Source organism: Hemiscyllium ocellatum, chromosome 17 (genome assembly GCF_020745735.1).
Source record: "Hemiscyllium ocellatum isolate sHemOce1 chromosome 17, sHemOce1.pat.X.cur, whole genome shotgun sequence".
Taxonomy (NCBI): domain Eukaryota; kingdom Metazoa; phylum Chordata; class Chondrichthyes; order Orectolobiformes; family Hemiscylliidae; genus Hemiscyllium; species Hemiscyllium ocellatum.
In genome coordinates this window covers 53,800,781-53,823,589 of record NC_083417.1, presented here as the reverse complement: position 1 = coordinate 53,823,589, position 22,809 = coordinate 53,800,781, and the positions used below count along the sequence as shown (strand labels likewise).

The 22,809-nt window shown below is 41.8% G+C and overlaps 1 protein-coding gene and 1 long non-coding RNA gene across 4 annotated transcripts in view; one reads left to right on the top strand and one right to left on the bottom strand.

Moving 5' to 3' along the window:
• The window catches only part of nutf2 (nuclear transport factor 2), a 51,233-nt gene extending 38,175 nt beyond the window's left edge, over positions 1–13,058 (bottom strand). Inside the window, exon 1 of one of the 3 annotated variants that reach the window (XM_060838171.1) lies at positions 12,955–13,058. The gene's annotated coding sequence lies outside the window, so the exon portion shown is untranslated. Of the gene's footprint in view, positions 1–3,378; positions 3,471–12,575; positions 12,729–12,954 lie in introns of those variants that run through there. The other 2 variants (XM_060838172.1, XM_060838173.1) reach the window with 2 other exon arrangements.
• LOC132823980 (uncharacterized) overlaps positions 12,583–22,809 on the top strand; it is a 66,290-nt gene continuing 56,063 nt past the window's right edge. Inside the window, exon 1 of the long non-coding RNA XR_009645617.1 lies at positions 12,583–12,665. This is a non-coding gene — a long non-coding RNA (uncharacterized LOC132823980). The remainder of the gene's footprint in view (positions 12,666–22,809) is intronic.

The following is a 22,809-nucleotide window of genomic DNA, read 5'->3' as shown; positions in this document are numbered from 1 at the left end:
CTGAACCCCTAGCTATGATAGTTTTGACCAAACTTTGCTCTCCACTTTGCTCAACTGCCAACGCATTAAAAAATCTAAAATTCAGTGCCATCAACAGCCGACCTACAAACAAACGTATCTATCGATCAGAGTGGCAAGCCCAAAGGGGAATAGAAAATCCCAGGAAGTTAAAATCGCAGAAGAATGTGCACTGGAACATTTCAGGTGAGTGGACTTGCAAATTTGAATCACAAATAAAACTAGACAATCAGACAATTAAAAGGCAACAATGGATAAAACAGTAAAGAATGAGTACCTGATGAATGGGGTGATTCAGAGCAGCAGCAGCACAACACAGCAAAGCAAACCTGGGGTTGAGCAGTGGCAGGAGCAATCAGATAAATACCTGAGGAACAGGGTCAGTCTGAGCAGCAGACTGGGGGCGGTGGGAATGAGGCTGAATACAAAGACAGACCCCCACAAGTGACAGGCTCAAAATCTGATGCTCAGTTCTAGAGACAAAGTAGTGTCAGGAGAGCGCGAGAGAGAGGGCGAGAGAGAGGGCGAGAGAGAGGGCGAGAGAGAGGGCGAGAGAGAGGGCGAGAGAGAGGGCGAGAGAGAGGGCGAGAGAGAGGGCGAGAGAGAGGGCGAGAGAGAGGGCGAGAGAGAGGGCGAGAGAGAGGGCGAGAGAGAGGGCGAGAGAGAGGGCGAGAGAGAGAAAGAGAAAAAGAACACACTTACTTTTATCATCTTAGCTTATTAGGAATACACAGTGAGAGGAGAAATGTGTGAGAAGTGCGAATGGTTGTGTAATTGGTTGCTAGATTATCGTTTATAGTTGATAAAATTAGAAGTGGCAAGAGAACTCAACTTGAAGAATACTCCTGCTGCAACATGTGGGAAATTAGGACACACTCACTGTCCATGGCGACTGAAATGCCTAGAGTTTCAGATGGACTCACTGTGGAGCATCAATGAGGCTAAGATGTACTACTGCAGGGTAACTCCCTGTGCCACACATTAGTGGGGCCAGAAATAAAGTAAAAATAATTACACCACACCAGGTTGTAGTCCAACAGGTTTATTTGGAAGCACTAGTCCAAATAAAACTGTTGCACTATAACCTGGTGTTGAGGGATTTAATTTTTTTTTAAAATCTTGTCCACGCCAATCGGAGTAGGGGGGATTATTTTTGTTAGAAATTAAGAAATCATCAGCAGTTAACAGGCCAGCCCATCGAATGCTGCTTGACCTGCTGCGCTTTTCTACCACCAGACTCTTCATCCAAGTCCAACAGCAGTACCTCCAAATCAGGCCAGAAATAGGAAGATAATACACGAGCTGTTTAACCATGTCTTTGATATGGGTGATGTAATTTCTGCAGTTTAACTAAGGGTTAATAAGTAAGGGCGAACTGAGAGACTGAATGTAAGTTAGCCTGGAAACAGGGAGAAACTTATGTCAAAAACATGGCGGTTTGTAACCTTGAATGAAACTGACGTAAAGCTGTTAATTAAAACTAGGCTGCTATGAAGCTAGGTAACCTTGGCAATAACACAATAGAAGCTCTTAAAATATTAGAAACATACAGATAACCAAGGCCTGGGATAGAGAAGCGAGAAGTGTTTTAACCAATGGAATTGTCATTAATGTTTTTACATGTAAAAATAATGTATAAATATTAGTGCTGTAAAATCTTCCGTCGCGATTTTCCGAAGCTTTTTTTGGAAGCCGCCCAAACTTGCAAGTTTGAAATAAACATCCGTTGCTCATTTGTGTGTCTCGCAGCATTTCGATTTGCCACGGGAAAAGCGGTAGCCGGAGGGGATGAGGGCTGGTGCTGTCAGCTTGGAGTTTGCCTCCTAGGACGGGACCTTGTGGACAGTCTCCCTTGAAGTCAAGGGTTAAAGGACAGTCCGCGGTCGGCAGAGTGTGGAGGCAGAACTCGGTTGATCTGAACCATAGCCCTAGTGTAGAATAGTTAGCCGAGTGTCAGGGACTATTCTCCGGAGATTTAGAATACCTAGACAGAATTCACTTATAACATCTTCTACTGTAAGGGTTTCAGGTATGTAGATTTTAGGTGTCTCCCAAAACTGATAGGACCTGTACAAGAAAGACAGGTTGCACCTAAACTGGAGGAGCACCAATTATAAGGCTTAAGCTAGTGTGGCTGGGGGATGGCAGCCAGAGCAGCAGGTCGGTATGTGGAATGTTTGAAGAATGGGGCTAAATCAAATAACAGGCAAGGCCAGGTAAATGAGCATGACAACTAGTGGTCTGAAGTAAATTTACTTTAATGCAAGGAAAACAACTTATGTGCTTACAGCATGGAGTCATATGTGGGACTATGATGTGCTAGCCATTACAGAGAACTGGTTGAGACAGGCAGGACTGCCATCTAAACTTTCCAGAGTTCAGACCTTTCAGGCATGTTACAGGGGGATGTAAAAGGGGTGGAGGAGTCACATTACAGAAAATCTGATTTGATTGTTTTTTTGTAGTCACGTATACCTCAGGGAAAAGCTTTGTTTTATGGAGTAATAAGGCAAACCATAGCAAACAAGGACATAGAGATCAAAGGATGCTTAGACAGAGCAAAGCATACAGATTACACCACACAGGAAGTGCACAAAGCAAGATCAACATAATTTGAAGTTAGCGTGCCCATTCATCAGTCTAATAATGGCTGGGAAGAAGCACTTCTTGAACCTGTTGGTGAAGGTGTTCAAGCTTCTGTATCTTCTGCATGACTGAAGAGGTTATAAGAGAGCATTAGCAGAGCAGTAAGGAAGATGTCACAGCTGTACTAAATTAGACATTTTGGAGGGCTAATCCAGTGAGGCAACAGAGGTAGAATTTAGGAATAAGATAGATCTAATCATGACGACAGGCTGATACTATAGGCCTCCCGGCCGTCAATGGGAATTAGAGGGACAGTCATGTAAGCAGATAATGCAAAGATGTAAACAAAAACAACAGGATTATGATAGTGGGTGATTTTCATTTCCCTAAGAGTCATGGGACTCCCGTAGTGCCATTGGGCAGAATGTGTTAAGTGATTCTTAAAACATTACAGAGATTAATCCAAGAAGGGAAGGGGCATATTAGAGCCTGTATCGGAGAATAAGCTTGGCTTGGTGTTTGAAGTTTCAATGGGGGAGTATTTTGGAAGTGATGGTAATGGAAAATGATAGGAATGGTCTTCAGGTGAAAGTGCTATGGAGGTACGGGGACCTAATTATAACAATGCTGATCAGGAAGTGGAAAGATTGGATTTTGAGCAGCTGTTTGAAGGTAAATCCACTTCTGATCTGTGGAGTCTCTTAAAAATCAGCTAATCAAAGTTCAGAAACAATAACAGAAATTACTCAAAAAGATCAAGAAGTCTGAGAGCACCTGTAGAGAGATATCAGTTAACATTTTGACTCTTCGTCAGAACTAGATTTACAGCATCCGCAGTTCTTTCAGTTTTTATTGACCAAAGTTCAGGACCAACGTGTTCCTGTGTGGATGAAAGGTAAGGATGGCAAAATTTGGGAACCTTGAATGACAAAAGACATTAGTTAAAAAGGGAAGCAAATGTAAAGGTTTAAAAAACAAATCAAGCAAACCCTTTGAGAAGTACAAAAGAAGCAGAAAGGCTACAAGGGGCCATGAAGTGCTCTTGGCAAGTAGGATTAAGAAGAATCCCAAAGCAATTTATTTGTACATTAGGAGCAATAGGTTAACTTGGGGAAGGGTAGTTCCACTCAAAGACAAAGTAGGAAATGTGTGTATAGCCAAATGAATTCAGTGTGGTCAGTGACAGTCATCAAGGAGAAAGATATAAATGATGGTAAGCTTAGACAGGGGTTTGATAATACTCTAGGGCATGTTAATACTGTAGTGGTGGTATTGGTTGTCCTGAAGAACATTAAAAAAGGTAGATAAGCCCCTAGGGCCTGACTCCAAGATACTGAGGACAAGAAGGGAATTGCTAGGTATTGAGACTTTTTTATCCTCTTTAGCCAAAGGCAAGGTCCCAGATGAGAAGAATAAGCCACTGTTGTTCCTTTAAGGGAAATAGGGATAATGCAGGAAATTATAGGCCAGTGAGCTTTACACCTGTAGTAAGTAAAAGAATATGGAAAAGGAGAAGATTTCTAAGGACAGGATTTACTTGCATTTGTACAAGAATAGACTGATATGGGAAAGTCAGAACGGTTTTATGCAGGGGAGGTATTGTATCTCAAATTTGGCCATTGGTAACGTGCCTTGTGGCAAACTTGTCCAGCAGACCAAATCACATGGAATACATGGTGAGTTGGCAAGTTGGATACAAAATTGGCTTGACCATAGAAGACCAAACAGTAGTTGTGAAAGAAAGAGTGCTTTTCTGACTGAAGGTCTATGAGCAATGGTGTTCTGTAATCTATTGTTTGTGATTTATATGTAAATGATTTGGATAAAAATGTAGGTGGCCTTATTAAGTTTACATGAAATTGGTGGTTATGGATAGTGAGCAAGGTTGTCAAAGGGTGCAGCAGAATAAACATTGGCTGAAAAGTTTGGCGGAGAAATGGCAGATGGAGTCAAATCCGAGGTGATGCATTTTGGGAGGTCAAATGCAAAAGTTAAGTATGCCACAAATGCCTGGACTCTTAGGAGCACTGATATACAGAATTCTTGTCAGCCAAATCCATAGCTCACTGAAAGCAGAAACAAGTGGTAAATAAGGAATACATTATGCTCATCTTCACTGAGGTATAGAAGTAGTCAAGCTATATGTGGAATACTGCGTGTAGTACAGGCACACTATACGAATAAAATGGAGGCTTTGGAGAGTGTGCAAAAGAGGTATACAAGAATGTTGCCTCAAATGGAGCATATTAGCTGTAAGGAGAGGCTGGACAAGCTTGGATTGTTTGGGCTTGAGTGGAGGCTGAGGGGCAACCTGATATAAGCATATAAAATTATGATGTGGGATAGTCAGGGTCTCTTTCCCAAAGTGAAAATGGTAAATGCTAGACGGCACAGATTAAGGTGCAAATGGGAAAGTTTGAAGATGTGCTAGTACCATATATACTCATTATATAGGTTGATGACATGTATAAGCCAACCCTTACATTCAGCCAAAAATCTTATGTCCCATATATCTAATGTATACATCGACCCTAGTTCTACTATACCATTCTACCGTAGCAGGCAGAATGGAGTCAGTTATTCTGTAGATAAACATTCAATAATGGCCATAATTATTTTTCCTTTTGTTGTTTATTTTATATTGACATCTGGCTCTTGTATGTCCATTTTTTGACTCATACCAAGCATGAATTTCATCCCCTCAAAAACAACACCTCATGTATTCGTCAACCCCTAATTTCAGCTTTTAAAAAAAACCTTCTCCAAAATTCGACCTACACGAGTATATACAGTAATTTTTAAAAAATATACACATAAGTATACAAACACATGGTAATGGGTGCCTGGAATGCATTGCCACAGATCTGATATGAGGTGTTTAGATAGATACATGAAAACCCAGTGAATATAGGGATATGGACCAGATGGAATTAGTTTAAAATAGTATCATGGTTGGCACACACAGTGCGCCACAGTAAGGAGCCTGTTCCTGTGCTGTCCTGTTCAATGATGAAGTGATCTCAAAAGTAATAGACTCAGGGAAGAATGCAGAACAGTATTCCATTATATGGTACTCATGAAGAGCCAAGATTCTCATTAACAATGGGATAGATTTAAAAAAGCAAATCAAGATGACAGGACAAAGAGATCATGATTAAACAGTTCTCGTGAACAGCTATTTACTTGGAACAAAACATGCCGTTTCTCTCTCCATAGATTTTATCAGATCTGCTAAGAACTTGCTCAGTCTCTTCAAAAACAGGTTGAAATGCTTGTACATTACATAAAAAAATTGTGTCTGAATAAATATTAAAAGCACATTCATCCTCAGATCCCCTGCATGGATTTCATTGCCCAAGAGCTAAGAAATCATGAAGCTGGCACATTAGTCCAAAGAAATATGAATCAATAAGTGAAAATATGTTTGCTATATTTTTCTGCAATTACAAACTATAGCCTGAGAATCCTGTGCCTGATGTTTCCTGCACGTGACTGCAAAGCATGTTCTCCAGTGGACTAGTTTGGATGCAACCTTCATTGTTGTTATATCTCTGCAAAACCTCACCCGACAATTTAAATGAAGTATTCTCAATAATGCTTCTTTCACTCAACACATTCAATTTGTCCACTAGCTCCTTCTATGACAGGAAATGCGACATCACAAGCTTCGGAAATGTCATGCTGCTTAGCATAGGGAGGAGCTTGGAGGACTCAACATTTAGACCACTGATTGTAACACAGTATGCATAGCGTGATCTAAATTGGATCGAGGGGCATTTCAGAACTTTATTCTTTTTGGCTACATCAATTATTTCACCAGGAAACAGTCAAAGGAATTTTGCAAATTCATCAAGATCATCTTTGCCAAGTTGATTTGTCCAATGTATATGCCTTTACTGCAAATCCCAAATACTTCTGGTTCAACGATGTTGAGGAAGCCTAAAACTTAATCCCAACAGTATTTCCTGGCTGTCATTTTTCCTAATCTCAGCTCATATAGATTTTGCTTCCTAACCTTCAGACTCAAGATCTTTCCTACTACTTCTGTCATGCTTCATCACCAGTACTCTTCATCTTTTTGCATATTGTCTATCTTTTTAAAAGGTGGATCGAATGTCAAAGAAACAGCTCCTTCTTTCGCAAGGACAGATATTAGTGCTAAATAATCAAAGCAGCTTCTTCCTCTATGACCATGTGTGCCATGTTTAATTCTCTAATCTGCATGACCTTACACCAATTGCCTTTTACTTCAAGATCAGCCAGGTGCACATTTGCTTCAGACTGCAGCCTCTATCCCTTCATGCTTCCCTCCACGGTGACAGCCAGCTGACTCTACACTGCACATGGTGGCCTTACTCCATTACAGCCTTGCATTTCATTATTTTATAGACCACAGAAATACTCAAGGCCCCAGTCTGCAAACTACATTATCTCACAGAATCTGACGTGGAGCCAAATAATGGAACAAGTGATTGAAATCTCAGTTATATGGCATTTGAAGAGGGAAGTAGACAAGAGAAAAAGGTTAGTGGATAGAAATCCAAAGCCCAGGATCTGGGGAGTGGAGGTGCAGACATCAGTGGAATTATGAAAAGTGAGATGCCAGAATTGACAAAGCACACTTGTAGAAGATGACCAATATAGGGAACAACCAGGCCAGAGATATTCACTTTTCTGATTTATCCTGACAAATGTTTACATTAATTATTGACCATTATTTATCAGTTATATTTTCTGAATCTGGATTCAATTTACCAGATCTTGTGGGCAATATTCCAAATTCTGACACTTGCAAGAAAACGACTCAACTCCCTCTATTCTTATAAGCACAGAGTCTTGGCTCGAAACTAAGTCTCTGGTACGACACTTCATCCATAACTTTCTAGTTCAGTGAAATGTTTTACCTACAAAGGCACATGTGACATGTCAAGGAAGTCAGCAAGAGGGCCGAACATCAAAATAAAGGGAGAAGCATAAAAGTTTTGATAAGCTAAATCAGAGACAGAACAGGCAAATACAAGATAGTGTATACTAGCCTAAGATTGCATGTGTCAAGTACATATTACGATAGAGGAGGACCTGATTGTGATTAACAATGTGAATGCTCAGGAAGCACCAAATTTCAGTCCAAATTTTATCCATTTCCTTTTTATTGGTATCCAAATGTTCTGCCTGGCAGCACTGCTGTCCTACAGCACCAGAGATCCGGGTTCAATTCCTGTCTCAGGTGACTGTGTGGAGTTTGCATGTTCTCCCAGTGTCTGTGTGCGTTTCCTCCAGGTGCTCAGATTTCCTCCCACAGTCACAAAGATTGCACAGGTGAATTGGACATGCTTAACTGCCCATAGCGTTAAGTGCATTAGTCAGAGGGAAATGGTTCTGGGTGGTTACTCTGAGGGTCGGTGTGCACTGGTTGGGCCAAACAGCCTATTTCCACACTGTAGGGAACCTTAAAAAAAAAGCCACCCCATGTTCAATTTAACACAAAACAGAACCATCAAGGCACTGGACTTGAAATGTTTACTCTGCTTTCACTTCACAGATGCCAGACCTTGTGAGTTTCTTCAGCAGTTTCTATTTATTTCAGATTTCAGTGATTCTGTTTAATTTTTTCAATTTGGAATGGCATGTTTAGATTTTTGTATCAAGTCACCATTGTATATCAGTACAGCAAAAGACCCAATACTGAATCTACAATGGCTACAAGAACCACAGCACAGGAGGCAGCCATTCAGCCACTATCCCTGTTCTTTAGGGGAGTGTTTCAATCAATTCCATTCCACTCCCTCTATATTTGTTCCCTGTTTATTGATCATCCCTTTAATTCAATATTCAGCTTAGTTGTCTATTGCATTAAGCAGCTTAGGCTTGTCACAAGTCCCTTTTTCTATTTCATTTATACCTCCATATCTGCAAAAACTAGGGACTTGTGTCTTTCCTTTCTTCCTCACGGAGATGTCGTTGTGTCTGAACTGGAGCCCCTTTGAAGGATTGCTATTGTTCAATTAATGATTTTCCCATCAAATTTTGATTTCAATTCACCTGGGCCAGTTCCTTTTCCAATGCAAAGTTAGACCTCCTCCAGCTAAGTATTTTTTTTAAGTAATGGAACTTTATCCTTTCCTATAAATTACAGATTTCACTAAGTCATTTGATAAGGTTCGCCATGGTAGGTTATTGCACAAAATATGGAGGCATGGGATTGAGGTTGTTTTCACAGTTTCGATCAGAAACTGGCCAGCTGGAAGACAGGGGATGACTGTATGATGGGAAATTGGGGTTTAGAATAGAGTGGTGCTGGAAATGCACAGGTCAGGCAGCATCCAAGGAGCAAGAAAATCGACGTTTCGGACAAAAGCCCTTCATCAGGAAATGCTCGTCCCGGAGTTCAGTTACAAATGGTGTACCACAAAGATCTACTTTGGGTCCACTGCTGTTTGTTATTTTTATAAACGACAAGGATGAGGGCGGAGAAGAATGGGTTAGTAAACTTACAGATTACACTAAGGTCGGTAGAGTTGTGGATAGTACAGAAGGATGTTGCAGGATACAGAGGGACTGAGAGGTGGCAAATAGAGTTTAATGCGGAAAACCTTGAGGTGATTCACTTTGGAAGGAGCAACAACAATGCAGAGTACTAGGCTAATGCGAAGATTTTGGTCACGTAGATGAGTAGAGCGACCTGTGTGTCCATGTACATAGAACACTGAAAGTTGCCACCCGGATTGATAGGGTTTTAAGGTGGCATTTGGTGGGTTAGCTTTTATTAATACAGGGATCAAGTTTCAGAACCATGAGGTCATGCTGCAGCTGTACAAAACTTTGCACTTGGAGTATTGCGTACACTTTTGGTCACCATATTATGGGAAGGATGTGGAAGCTTTGGAAAGGATTCAGAGGAGATTTACTAGGATGTTGCCTGGTTTGGAATGTCTTACGAGGAAAGGCTGAAGGACTTGAGGCTGTTTTTATTGGAGATGAGAAGGTTGAGGGGTGACTTAATTGAGACATGTAAGATAATCAGAGGGTTAGATAGGGTGGACAATGACAGCCTTTTTCCAAGGATGGTGATGGCTAGCATGATGGGGCATAGCTTTAAATTGGGGGGTGAAAGATATAGGTCAGATATCTGACATAGTTTCTTTACTCAGTAGTAGACTGACCAACTTTAAGAGCATTTAAACAGTCATTGGATACACATGAATAAAAATGGAAGTGTAGGTTTGATGGGCTTCAGATTGGTTTCACAGTTGGTGCAACATCGAGGACCAAAGGGCCTGAATTGCACTGTAATGTTCTACTCTACACCTAATGTTATGATTACTGCTTCGCGAATGCTTTCCTATTGATACATGTTGTACTTAATTCTTCAGATCTAGATCCAACACCACTTTCTTCCTCACTGAACTGAATATTCAATACAACTCATCCAGCACATTTTTGTACTTTTCAGTTACTACTCCAGTCTGAATTAGGTCATAATAAATAACCTGTTATTAAGTCAGAGATATACAGCACAGAAACAGACCCTTCAGTCCCAACGCACCCATGCCGACCAGATATCCCAACCCAATCTAGTCTCACCTGCCAGCAACCAGCCCATATCCCTCCAAACCCTTCCTTTTCATATACCCATCCAGATGCCTTTTAAATGTTGCAATTGTACTAGCCTCCACTTCCTCTGGCAGCTCATTCCATACACATGCCACCTTCTGCGTGAAAAAGGTGCCCCTTAGGACTCTCTCATATCTTTCCTCTCACACCCATGCTTAGAATTACAATTACAATTACCTTTATTGTCACATACACTCAAATGAATGCAGTGAAAGGTTTGCAATGTCACCACTTATATTGCCATCTCAGGTACAAGATACCTAGGTATGGATACTAGTGTTTGGTACAAACTTGAAAGAATAATAAAAGTCCAGCATACGAAAAAAAAGACATGAAATGCATTCCATTTCACAAGGTCCACACCAGCACCTAACCTCCAGACTGTACCAGGCAAAGTCTCCAGACCAAGCCAGGCTTCAAAACTCGAGACCTTGCTTCCCTGCAGTGGGGCCTCCAGTTAGGACTTGTCTCCCCACACAAGTCTCCCAGCACCAGCCTCCAGTCTGGGAGTCACCACCTCCATTCCCCTCAGAGTAAGCCTGAAAAGTTAGAAGATTGAAAAGAGGAAGAAAAGGTAAGGAAAGATGGAACGGAGGAACTCTGGCTAGAGCATCCTCTGTTGCCACCTTGGACCAGAATCAGTGAATCCCTGAGGTGGGGACTGTCACACACTCTCTGCTGCAAGCTATACAGCAGTCCAGCAGCTCCATGGGAACTCCAACTCCAAGCATTCCTGTTACTGCAGGTCAATTAGAGATGGGCAACAAATGCCAGCCACGATGGTGAATAGGGAAATACTATTATCTCTATTGGAGAATCCATCCAAAAAGGTTTTTCACTTAACATTATTACACAGAATTTGAAAACAGGACAAGTTTCCTCACAGAGGGGCACTGCAAGCATTTATGTACATGAGCTCCAAACTCTGCTTCAAATTTGCTGAAGCTGACTATCTACTCCAACTCTAACTTCTGACCTTGTATGCATCCATTTTTATCTTTGATATCTCAGCCTTATGCATATGCCATGCAAAATTAACCCATACCCCCCCAAAGTATTAACCTCCCAGTTACAAATTTTAGTGTAGTTGATACTAGAGCAAAATGCAGACAGTGATAAAACTGCTAAAAGGAAAACTTATGCTAAATGTCAGAAAAATATTTCACAAAGACAAAAATCTTTGTTTCTACATGTACTATATGCCTATACAGAAAGTAGCTGTTGGGAGATAATATTGTAATTTGAAACAACCTGAAACAAAATGTAAAGCCAATTGGATAAGTTCACTGATAATGCCCTCATTTGATTTTGTCTTAGTTTTGAGTACTGAGAAAAAAAGTGGCAGCCAAATAAAAGTTACTTCAATTAACTAATTTAGTTAAATTGTTTTTCAACTTATCAAGTTGAATTTACACTAAGATCAAAATGGATAAGTTATTGTTCTTCTCCGGAAATTGTTTAGTCTTGACGGTGGTCCTCCAACAAACAATCCTGAAAAAAGTGACAGATTGAGCGGCATAAAACTTCCGAAGATCAAGGGGTGCAACTACAGATATTCACACATGCCTCATTTCTCCAAGTTTACTGGAGACTTCAGGTGAAGTGTCGATAACCGGAATAACAAAACGCGCACAGAACCCTCAGCATTAAAGTACATTCATAGTACCTTAATGCATAGTATTTTAAAATGAAACGAAACATAAACACGATCGTTTGTTCCGACACGAGAAGGTGAAAATTCTTCGGCAGCCGATGAGCTTATGAATAACTTCTTGCAGCAATGGGATCGTACTGAGGGGGGAAAAAGCCGAAGTGTCGTGCTGGAAAAACACTGCCGTTCCAGGCAGCACCCGAGGACCATCATTCCTGATGAAGGGCTTATGCCCGTAACGTTGACTCGCCTGCTCCTCGATGCTGCCTGACCTGCTGTGCTTTTCCAGCAACACTCTGATCTCCGGTCCTCACTTTCTCCTGAGAGAAGAAAAAAAACCAAAGCTCTTGCAATAAAAAAAATCTGCAGACTAATCAGTATTAGTTTTTAATTGGCCTAACAAACAGCAGCCTTTAACGGGGAGGGGTTGCTGAAGAGAACTAGGGATGAGACTGAAGGATCCGACAGTCCCGCCAAACCGGGTGAGCAGATAGAATAGTCTAAATTGATCTCCTTCAGAGGAAAGAGCGGTATTCCAGTGTGAAGGGTCGGTAAATTGAGGACTGAAGTGAACCGAGGCTAACTTCTAAATCACTTTCTCGCTCTGATGGAGCCACAAGGGAGGCGCGAGGTCGTTGGCTCACATTCGTCAGGTTCTTTTTTTAAAAAAATTCAAATCTAACAGCGAAAAGCGCAGCGTCATTACCGCCAGCAGCAGCCTGTTCCTGGCCGCCCGCTTGTCCTTCTCTCAACTCGACTCTGGGAATAGATCACTGCGTGTAGATTCCCGACCCAGGTCTATGCCGCCATTATTAAGCCTAAAAATATCGCTGCCTTTTTTTCTTCCATTTCCAGCGCCAGCCCCCTGACCAAGCCAGGCCCGAACCCCCCACCTCCCCCGTCCGCCCGCTCGGGCAGGCACGTCGGCCGCCTCACACCGCATTGTCATGTGCGCACCGCGCCCAATAAACCCGCCTGCACGACTCTCATTCCGGACCCTCCCCCGCTTCGCCGCCATTTCAGAGCCTGAGCAACACCACGCTGAAGCGAGTTAATGAGAAGAAGGGGGGAAAACACACACTTACCCCCGTAGCGCCCGAAACTCCGGCCGATCGCAGTATGGCGACCAACGGCACCAGGCCCCTCCCAGCCCCTGCGTGTGGGGTGGTGGGGAAGTAGGAGGCACCTCTTAGACAGCTGAGGTAGGACGCATGCTTGAGGCGAGTGGCAGCGCAATGCACCACGGTATCTGTAGTTCTATCAAAAGTTTAGTGTTGAAAGTGGGTGAATGAGGGAACTACAATATCCATAGTACAATACAGGTGTATGTATGTGGGAGTGTTCGGAAGGAAGTAGGGATAAATTTGGATGGTGCAAGTGTTAGATTGGGTATTGCTCGCGTTTCAACCTTTTATGTGTGTTTTTTTAAAAAAATGCTTGTAGTTATGCAGAATTAATCTTGTTTTTAGCTACTTTTTAAGCCCTCTGAATTTCTCCTTTCCCAGTAATTTCTAATCTCAAGTCAAACTGGGGATAGGATTTGCGTTAGTAGTTACAGGCTTCTAGCAGCTAAATATTTTGTTTTTATAGGCGAACGTTTTAATCCTAAATTTCGGTTGTATTTTTTCTATTTTCACGTGATTTAAAAAGCAGTTTTGAATCATTTTCCTCCATTTCAATCGAATAGCCTTAAAAATAAATGAAAGCTGTACCGTTCCATGTACTTAAATTCAGAGCTGCTCATCTGAGTAACCCAGTGCACGACCAGTTGCATCATGTAGGATTTGCGAGCTCTTGAAATATCCCTCAGTCTAGTCTTCTCCAAAACATGACCTCGTTTGTTTCAATTTCTTTGAAGTCAATTATGTTTCGACAGCAAACTGCTGCTTTAATCATACATATATATAGTTGGTAATTTTGAAAGTGGCTTTTATTAGATTAATATACATAATCTACATTCCAATTGTGGAATGGGAATGGCCTAGTTTGAACAACCTACTATCATGAGATGAAGAATAAGCAAGATAGAGAAGAATAATGGACATCTTTAACTCAAGTTAAAACTCAGAACTCATTGAAGGGAGGTGGGAAGAAAATTGAATAGGAAACTTTTTAAAAACCTATATTAAATTATGTTGCTGTAATATCAAGTAAATATTTATGCATGATAAATGATGTCAGTGCAGTCTTAGTCCAACTGACATCTTTTGCTACTGGGTTGGATACTCATATTGGCCAAAAAATCTGAGATGAATCAATAACGCCTTCAATCTGAAAAGAAGGAAATTTATATTGAGGCTTTCACAACCTGAAGTCTTCCTGACGATAAAGTTAAACATCCCAAGGTGCTTCAATAAGCCTTATCATTCAAACATGTTTCAATGAACCAAAGAAGAAAATGTTTGACAGATGACCAAACTTTATTTTCCAAGTGTTAGGCCTTAAAGGAGGGGAAAGAGGTTGTATTGAGGTTATTTCAAGAGTTCAGAGCTTAGGTAGCTGTGTATTGTGTAACAAGCAGATCCTTTGGTTCAACTCCTCCATGCTGACCAGATATCTTAAATTAATATAGTCCCATTTGCCAGCATTTGGCCCATATCCCTCTAAACCTTTCCTATGCATATATCTATTCAGTTGCCTTTTTAATTTTAATTTGCCAGCCTCCACCACTTCCTCCGGCAGCTCATTCCATACAATCACTACCCTTTGTCTGAAAATATTGCACTTAGATCACTTTAAAATCTTTCCCGTCTTGTCTTCATCCTATGTCTGCTAGTTTTGGATTCACTGTTTTCATGCCCCTCTGTAAGATCAGCCTGGTTCACCCTCAGGCTCCAATGCGCTAGTGAAAATAGCCCCAGCCTATTCAGCCTCTCCCTATAACTCAAGCCCTCCAACCCTGGCAACATCTTGTCAATCTTTTCTGAACCCTTTCAAGTTTCACAACTTCTTTCTGAGGGCAGGGAGACCAGGATTGAATACAGTATTCAAAAAGAGGCCTAACCAATGTCCTGTCCAGCCACAACATGACACCCCAATCCCTACACTTAATGTTCTGAGTAATAAAGGCAAGCATACCAAACACCTTCACGACCCTGTCTACCCATGACTCCACTTACAAGGAATATAAAGTTGCACCACAAGGTCTCTTTGTTCGACAAAGTTCCCCAGGACCCTAGCATCATGGATAAGTCCTACCTTTATTTGCCTTACCAAAATTCAACGCCTCGCATTTATCTAAACTAAACTGCACCTGCACTCTTAGGCCCATTTGTACTCTAAAGTAGCCTTCTTTATTAACCACTTTACCAATAATTTTGGTATCATCTGATAACTTATTCACATCCAAATCATTTATATAAATGACAAAAAGCAGTGGACCCAGCACCGATCCTTAGGTCACAGGCCTCCAGTCTGAAAACCAAAACTCCACAATCACCCTCTAGCTCCCACCTTCCAGCCAATTTTGTATCCAAATAGCTAGCTCTCCATGGATTGCATGTTGTTTAACTTTGCTAACTAGCCTACCATGCAGAACCTTGCTGAACACCTGACTGAAGTCCGTATGGACAACATCCATTGCTCTGCGTTCATCAATCTTGTTTGTCACTTCAAAAAACAAGTTAGTGAGACACAATTTCCCATGCACAAAGCTATGTTGACAATCCCTTACCAGTTCTTGCCTTTCCAAATACGTGTAAATCCTGTCCCTCAGACCCCCTGCAAGAATTTACCAACCATTGATGTCAGGCTCACTGGTCTACAGTTCCCTGTATTATGGACCAGGCCAAACCCTCTCAAAACACTTCAAGAAAGTAGCCTGGACCCGAAGCAGGTGTAAAGTGGATATTCCATGAGTGATGTAGCTGGCCCAAATACTTAGTTTTAAACATAACAGAATTTATTTGCTAGATTACTAAATGAAACACAAACAAAAGAGAACAGAATATAGAATAGTTTAACCTATCTGAAAACTCAACAGATTATCCCAACCTAATGATACTGTTCCTCAACATGTGTTATGAAGATGTGGGTGCATTTTAAGAGAGTTAAAAGCAGCAGAACTACAGGACACTGCACCAAGTGTTCTCAATAAGGCAAAAATGTATCACAATGTAACTCCATTAGCTCGTTGTCTAGAGACAAAAACAAATTTGAATTCGGCCAATCACTTCAAATTATACCACGAAAATTACCAAATTCCAATCAAGTTTGAATTGAATATATTGATAATCTGAAAAGCCACTGACACAATCCGATGCTCTGGGATATAAGACCAGGGAAAATTGAACAGTTGAGAGGAGAACTGACAAACCTAGCATGTAAAATGACTACCTGAAAAATAAGACTCTAAAAGGGGTACCTTTTCGATCAGTTACCTGTGCTGCAGAAATTCCTAAGAAGAAAAGATACAGGAAGATCCGAATTGAAGAATGAAAGTTGCCTGATTTTGAGATAAGAAGTCTTGTAAATTGTAATTGGGAGTTTTATCGAACTAGTATTATAGGAGGAAAGGTAACAGAAAGTTTAGAGTAAGGGGTAGTAAACAGTTGTTAGTTAATTATTCTCTGTTATATTTTAAGAAATAGAGCCGTTAATTTTTACTTTAAATAGTCCTTGGCCACTCAAACCTTTACAGATTACTGCACGAGATAAATCTTTTCTGTTGCTAGTTTTAAATTAAGCGAAGAGGGTTACCTTAGATTATAACAGGATCTGGACCAGATGGGTCAGTGGGCTGAGAAGTGGCAGATGGAGTTTAATACAGATAAATGCAAGGAGCTGCATGTTGGGAAAGCAACTCTTAGCAGGACTTATACATTTAATGGTAAAGTCCTAGGGATGTTGCTGAACAAAGAGACCTTGGAGTGCAGGTTCATAGCTCCTTGAAAGTGGCGTTGCAGGTCGGTAGGATAGTGAAGAAGGCGTTTGGTATGCTATCCTTTATTGGTCAGAGTATTGAGTACAGGAGTTGGGAGGTCATGTTGCGACTGTACAGGACATTGGTTAGGCCACTGTTGGAATATTGCATTCCATTCTGGTCTCCTTCCTGTCGGAAAGATGTTGTGAAACTTGAAAGGGTACTGAAAAGATTTACAAGGATGTTGCCAAGATTGGAGGATTTGAGCTATGGGGAGAGGCTGAACAGACTGGGTCTGTTTTCCCTGGAGCATCGGAGGCTGAGGGGTAACCTTATAGAGGTTTACAAAATTATGAGGGGCATAGATAGGATAAATAGACAAAGTCTTTTCCCTGGGGTGGGGGAGTCCAGACTATAGGGCATAGGTTTAGGGTGAGAGGGGAAAGATATAAAAGAGGCCCAAGGGGGAACTTTTTCACACAGAGGGTGGTACGTGTATGGAATGAGCTGCCATAGGAAGTGTTGGAGGCTGGTACAATTGCAACATTTAAGAGGCATTTGGATGGGTATATGAATAGGAAGGACTTGGAGGGATATGGGCCGGGTGCTGGCAGGTGGGACTAGATTGGGTTGGGATATCTCTTCGGCGTGGACGGGTTGGACTAAAGGGTCTGTTTCCATGCTGTACATCTCTATGACTCTTAAGAGGGTTTACCCCATGTCATAACACTTGCAACAATCACCATAAATACCAATTTGCAAAAAAGGTAAAATCAAACACAGGGTCTTACAGGAGAAATGTCAGAGAAAGGGAGGATTGGCAGGGATCTGTTCCTTTGGGTCCAGCAGTTTCAAAACTCTGCTTGCTAAAACCAAACCAGAGAAAAGCTGAGCTCGGAAAACTGACCACTCCCCTTTCATTGTACAAGTGTGTTTTTTAAACTTAAAAGTTTTTTGCCTGAGGCACTTTCTGTGAGCTATAATCAAATTGGCTCTAAAACCCTTCATTTATGAATGCTCCAAAAAAAACCAAGAACAAAGTAACCTTGTTAAAGGAGCAGCATCATCACACCTGGGTTTTTCTTACCACCTTTCTGAAATAATGGCACCACATTTAGTCATCCTCTAGTCTTTTGCCACCTCATGCTTTTGATGATACAAACTTCTCAGCAAAGGGCCCAGCAATCTTTTACCTTGCTTTTCACAAAGTCTTGGGATACATCTGATCAGGTCCTGGGGATTTATCCACCTTTTGTGCATTTATAGACATCCAGTAACACCACCTCTATAATATGGACACTTTTTGAGATATCACTAATTATTTCACCAGGCTCTCTAGCTTTCATTTCCTTCTCAACAGTAAATACGTACACAAAATACTCGTTTAGTATCTCCCCCATCTGCTGCAGTTCCACATGTAGGAAGCATTGTTGATCTTTAAGGGACTCTTATTCTCTCCCTGGTTATACTTTTGCCCTTAATGTATTTGTGAAATCTCTTTGGATTCTCCTTAACACTTTTTGCCAAAGCTTACTCATTTTCCCTTTTTGTCCTCCTGATTTCCCTTGAGTATACCTCATACTCCTTGAGGGATTAACTCAATCCTGGCTGTCTATACCTGACATATCTTCTTTCTTTTTCTTGAACTAGAGCCTCAATTTTTTTAAGTCATCTAGTATTCCCGACACATACCACCCTTGCCCTTCACACTAAGAGGAACATATTGTCTCTGGACTCTGATTATCTCATTTTTGAAGGCCTCCTATTTTCTAACTGTCCCTCTCCCAATCAACTTTTGAAAGTTCTTGCCTGATGCCATCAATATTGGCCTTACTCCAACTTAGAACTTTAACTTTTAGATGAGGTCTATTCTTCTCCATAACTATTTTAAAACTAATAGAATTATGGTCACTGCTCCCACACTGACATCTCAGTCTCATTCCCCGCCAAATATTGCTCCTTCTCTAATAGGTACATCCACACACTGAATAAGAAAATTTTCTTCTCCATCATTTCCATCCAAGCCCTTAATACTATGGCATTCCCAGTCTATGTTTGGAAAGTTAAAATCCCCAACCCTATTATGCTGACAGATATTAGATCTCCTTACAAATTTGCTTCTCAATTTCCAGCTGATTATGGGGTGGCAATGGGGTTGGGGGAGGGGTGGGGTGATGGGGTGGTGGTGTCTACAGTACAATCCCAATAAGGTGACCATCCCTTTCTTATTTTTCAGTTTCAAACAAATAACTTCATTAGACATAATTCCAGGAATATCCTCCCTAAGTACAGTCATAATATTAACCCTAACCAAAACACAACATTTCCCTCTCTCCAGCACCCCCCCCCTTTCTATCCTTCCTATAGCATCTATACCCTGAACATTAAGCTGCCAGTCTTGCCCACCCCTGACCACATTTCCATAAAAGCTATGATATCCCAATCCCATGTTCCCAACCATGTCCTGAGTTCATCTGCCTTACCAGTGAGGCATCTTGCGTTGAAATAAATACTGTTTAATTTATCAGTTGTACCTTGTTCTCTGCCTTGCCTTGACTATTTGACTTACTCTTCTTTTCAAGTGTACCAGTATCAGATTTACCTTTTTTTTTCCTGTGGATCTCTGCCCCCACGCTCCCCCGCCCCACCCAACTAGTTTAAAGCCTGCCAAGTAGCATTAGCAAATCTCCCCACCAGTATATTAGTCCCCTTCCAATTCAGGTGCAACCTGTCACCTCTACCCCAGAAGAGATTCCAATGACTCAAAATTGCAAATCACGGCACTAGATCCTCAGCCATGCATTTTCCTGCTCTATCCTCCTATTTCTATTCTCACTAGCATGTGGCACTGGGGGTCATACAGATAATATTACCCTTGAAGACTTAGATTTTAACCTCTTGCCTAATTTCCTACATTCTCTTTTCAGAACTTTGTTCTTTCTCTCCCAATGTCATTTTACCAGTGTGTACAATGACCTCCTGCTTGAGAATATTCTGCAACCTCTCTGAGGTATTCTAGACCCTGGCCCCAAGGACGCAATATACCATTATGATGTTGGCCACAGAATGTCTGAACGTAGAACATTATAGCGCAGTACAGGTCCTTCGGCCCTTAATGTTGTGCTGCCCTGTGAAACCAATCTGAAGCCCATCTAACCTACACAGTTCCATTCTCGCCCAAATGCCTATCCAATGACCATTTAAATGCCTGCAAAGTTGGCGAGGCTACAACTGTTGCAGGCAGTGCATTCCACACCCGTACTACTCTCTGAGTAAAGAAACTACCTCTGACATTTGTCCTACATCTATCACCCCTCAATTTGAAGCTATGCCCCCAATGCTATCCATCACCATCCTCAGAAAAAGGCTCTCACTGTCCACCCTATCTAACCCTCTGATTATCTTATGTGTCTCAGTTAAGTAACCCCTCAACCTTCTTCTCTCTAATAACAACCTCAAGTCCCTCAACCTTTTCTCATAAGACCTTCCTTCCATACCAGGCAACATCCAAGTAAATCACCTCTGAACCCTTTCCAAAGCTTCCACATTGTTCCTATAATGTGGTGACCAGTACTGCAGACAATTCTCAAAGTGCGACCACAACAGTTTTGTACAGCTGCAGCATGGCCTCATGGTTCCAAAACTCATTCCCTCTAGTAATAAAAGCTAACACAGCTATGCCTATCAACCTGGGTGGCAACTTTGAAGGATCTATGTATATGGACACCAGGATCTCTCTGCTCATCTACACTACATAGAATCTTACCATTTGCCCAGTACTCTGCATTCCTGTTCCTCCTTCCAAAGTGAATCACCTCACCGTTTTCTGCATTAAACTCCATTTGCCACCTCTCAGCCCAACTCTGCAGCTTATTTATGTCCATCTGTAACCTACTAAATACTGAACTGAACTGAACTGAACTGAACTGAATTGAATTTATTGTCACATGTACTACGGCAGAGTGAAAAGCTTTGTCTTGTGAGCAATACAGGCAAATCACAGAGTTAAGAAGCATAGATCGTAAATAATAGGTAAACAGTGGCAAAAACAAAAACACAGGCGAATTTTAAGAGTTTGTGAGTCCATTTCAGTATTCTAACAACAGTAGGGTAGAAACTGTTTTGAAACCAGCTGGAGCATGTGTTCAGGCTTCTGTACCTTCTCCCCGATGGTAGAGGTTGTAGAAAAACATTGCCAGGGTGGGATGGATCTTTGAGAATGCTGGCGGCCTTTCCTTGACAGCAAGCCTGGTAAATGGATTCTATAGATGGGAGGTTGGCCTTTGTGATTGTCCAGGCTGAGTTCACCACACTCTATAACTGCCTCTGACCTTGAATGGTACAGTTGTCGTACCAGGTAGTGATACATCCAGACAGAATGGTCTCGATGGTGCAACTATAAAAGTTGGCAAGGGTATTTGCCATCATGCCAAACTTCTTCAGCTGTCTGAGGAAGAAGAGATATTGTTGGGCCTTTATAACCAGTGTGTTCACATGAAGAGTCCAAAAAAGCTTGTTGTGGATGACCACTCCCAGGAGCTTGACACTCTCCACTCGTTTCACTGCTCTGTTAATGTGTAGGGGGGGCATGAGTAACATCCCACCGAAAGTCAATAATGAGTTCCTTGATTTTGCCGGCATTGACAGCTAGATTGTTCTCAGTGTACCATTTTCCAGGTCTTCCACCTCCTGTCTGTAGTCTGTCTCATCACCATCTGATATTTGACCGACTATGGTGGTGTCATCAGCAAACTTGTAAATGGCATTAGTCTGGTATTTGGCGATACAATCATGGGTATACAGTGAGTACAGTAGGGGGCTGAGTATGCATCCCTGGGGGGCGGGGGGGCTCGAGTGTTGAGTATTAGTGAGGATGGACTATTGTCCCCAATCTTCACTCATTATTTCCTGTGGGTCAGGAAAGTGAGGATCCAGTTGCGGAGAGTGGGGTTTAGTCTGAGATCTCTAAGTTTAATAATCAGTCTCGAGAGGATAATAGTGTTGAAGGCTGAACTGTAGTCAATGAATAGGATTCTTATATAGCTATTCTTGGTGTCTTCAGCACCATTCACAAATCTACCAACCTTCGTTTCATTCGCAAATGGACTAACCCATCCTTCTATGCCCTCATCCAGGTCGTTTATAAAAATTACAAACAGCAGTGGACCTAAAACAGATCCTTGCAGTACACGTAGTAACTGAACTCCAGGATAAACACTTCTCATCAACCACCACCCTGCTGTACCTCTTGCCCTCCAGTGTATACCTATCCCTTTCAACTGCTTAAGTAAATATTACTGAATTGTGGTCATTATCACCAAAGTGCTCACCTACCTCCAATTCTAACATCTGGCCGGGTTCATTACCCAGTACCAAATCTAACGTGGCCTCACCCCTTTTTGGCATGGCTACATACTGTATTAGAAAACCTTCCTGCACACAATGGACAAAAACTGGCCCACCTAAAGTACTTGACTATTGTATTCCCAGTCAATATTTGGGAAGTCGGAGTCCCTCATAACAACTACCCTGTCACTCTTGCTCCTTTCGAGAATAATCTTTGCTATCCTTTCCTCTCCATCTCTGGAACTATTCGGAGGCCCGTAGGAAACTCCCAACAGGGTGACCTTTCCTTTCCTGTTTCTTATCTTAACCCATACTACCTCAGTCAACGAATCCTCAACGAATTTTCCGCAACTGTAATTCTGCCCTTGACTAACAATGCCACACCTCCACCTCTTTTACCATCTTCTCTGTTCCTTCTGAAACATCTCAATCCTGGAACCTGCAACAACCATTCCTGTCCCTGCTTGACCCATGTCACTGAAATGTCCAGAACCTCGAAATCCCAGGTACCGACCCGTGCTGCAAGTTCACCTACCTTATTCCAGATGCTTCTGGCGTTGAAATAGACACACTTCAAACCAACGTCTTGCTTTCTGGTGCCCTCTTGTGACCCTGAAACCGTATTTCGGACCTCCCTATTCTCAGCCTCCTCTTTCTTGAACTACAATTTCGGTTCCTATCCCCCTGCTGAATTAGTTTAAGCCTACCTGAAGAGCAATAGCAAATTCCCCCC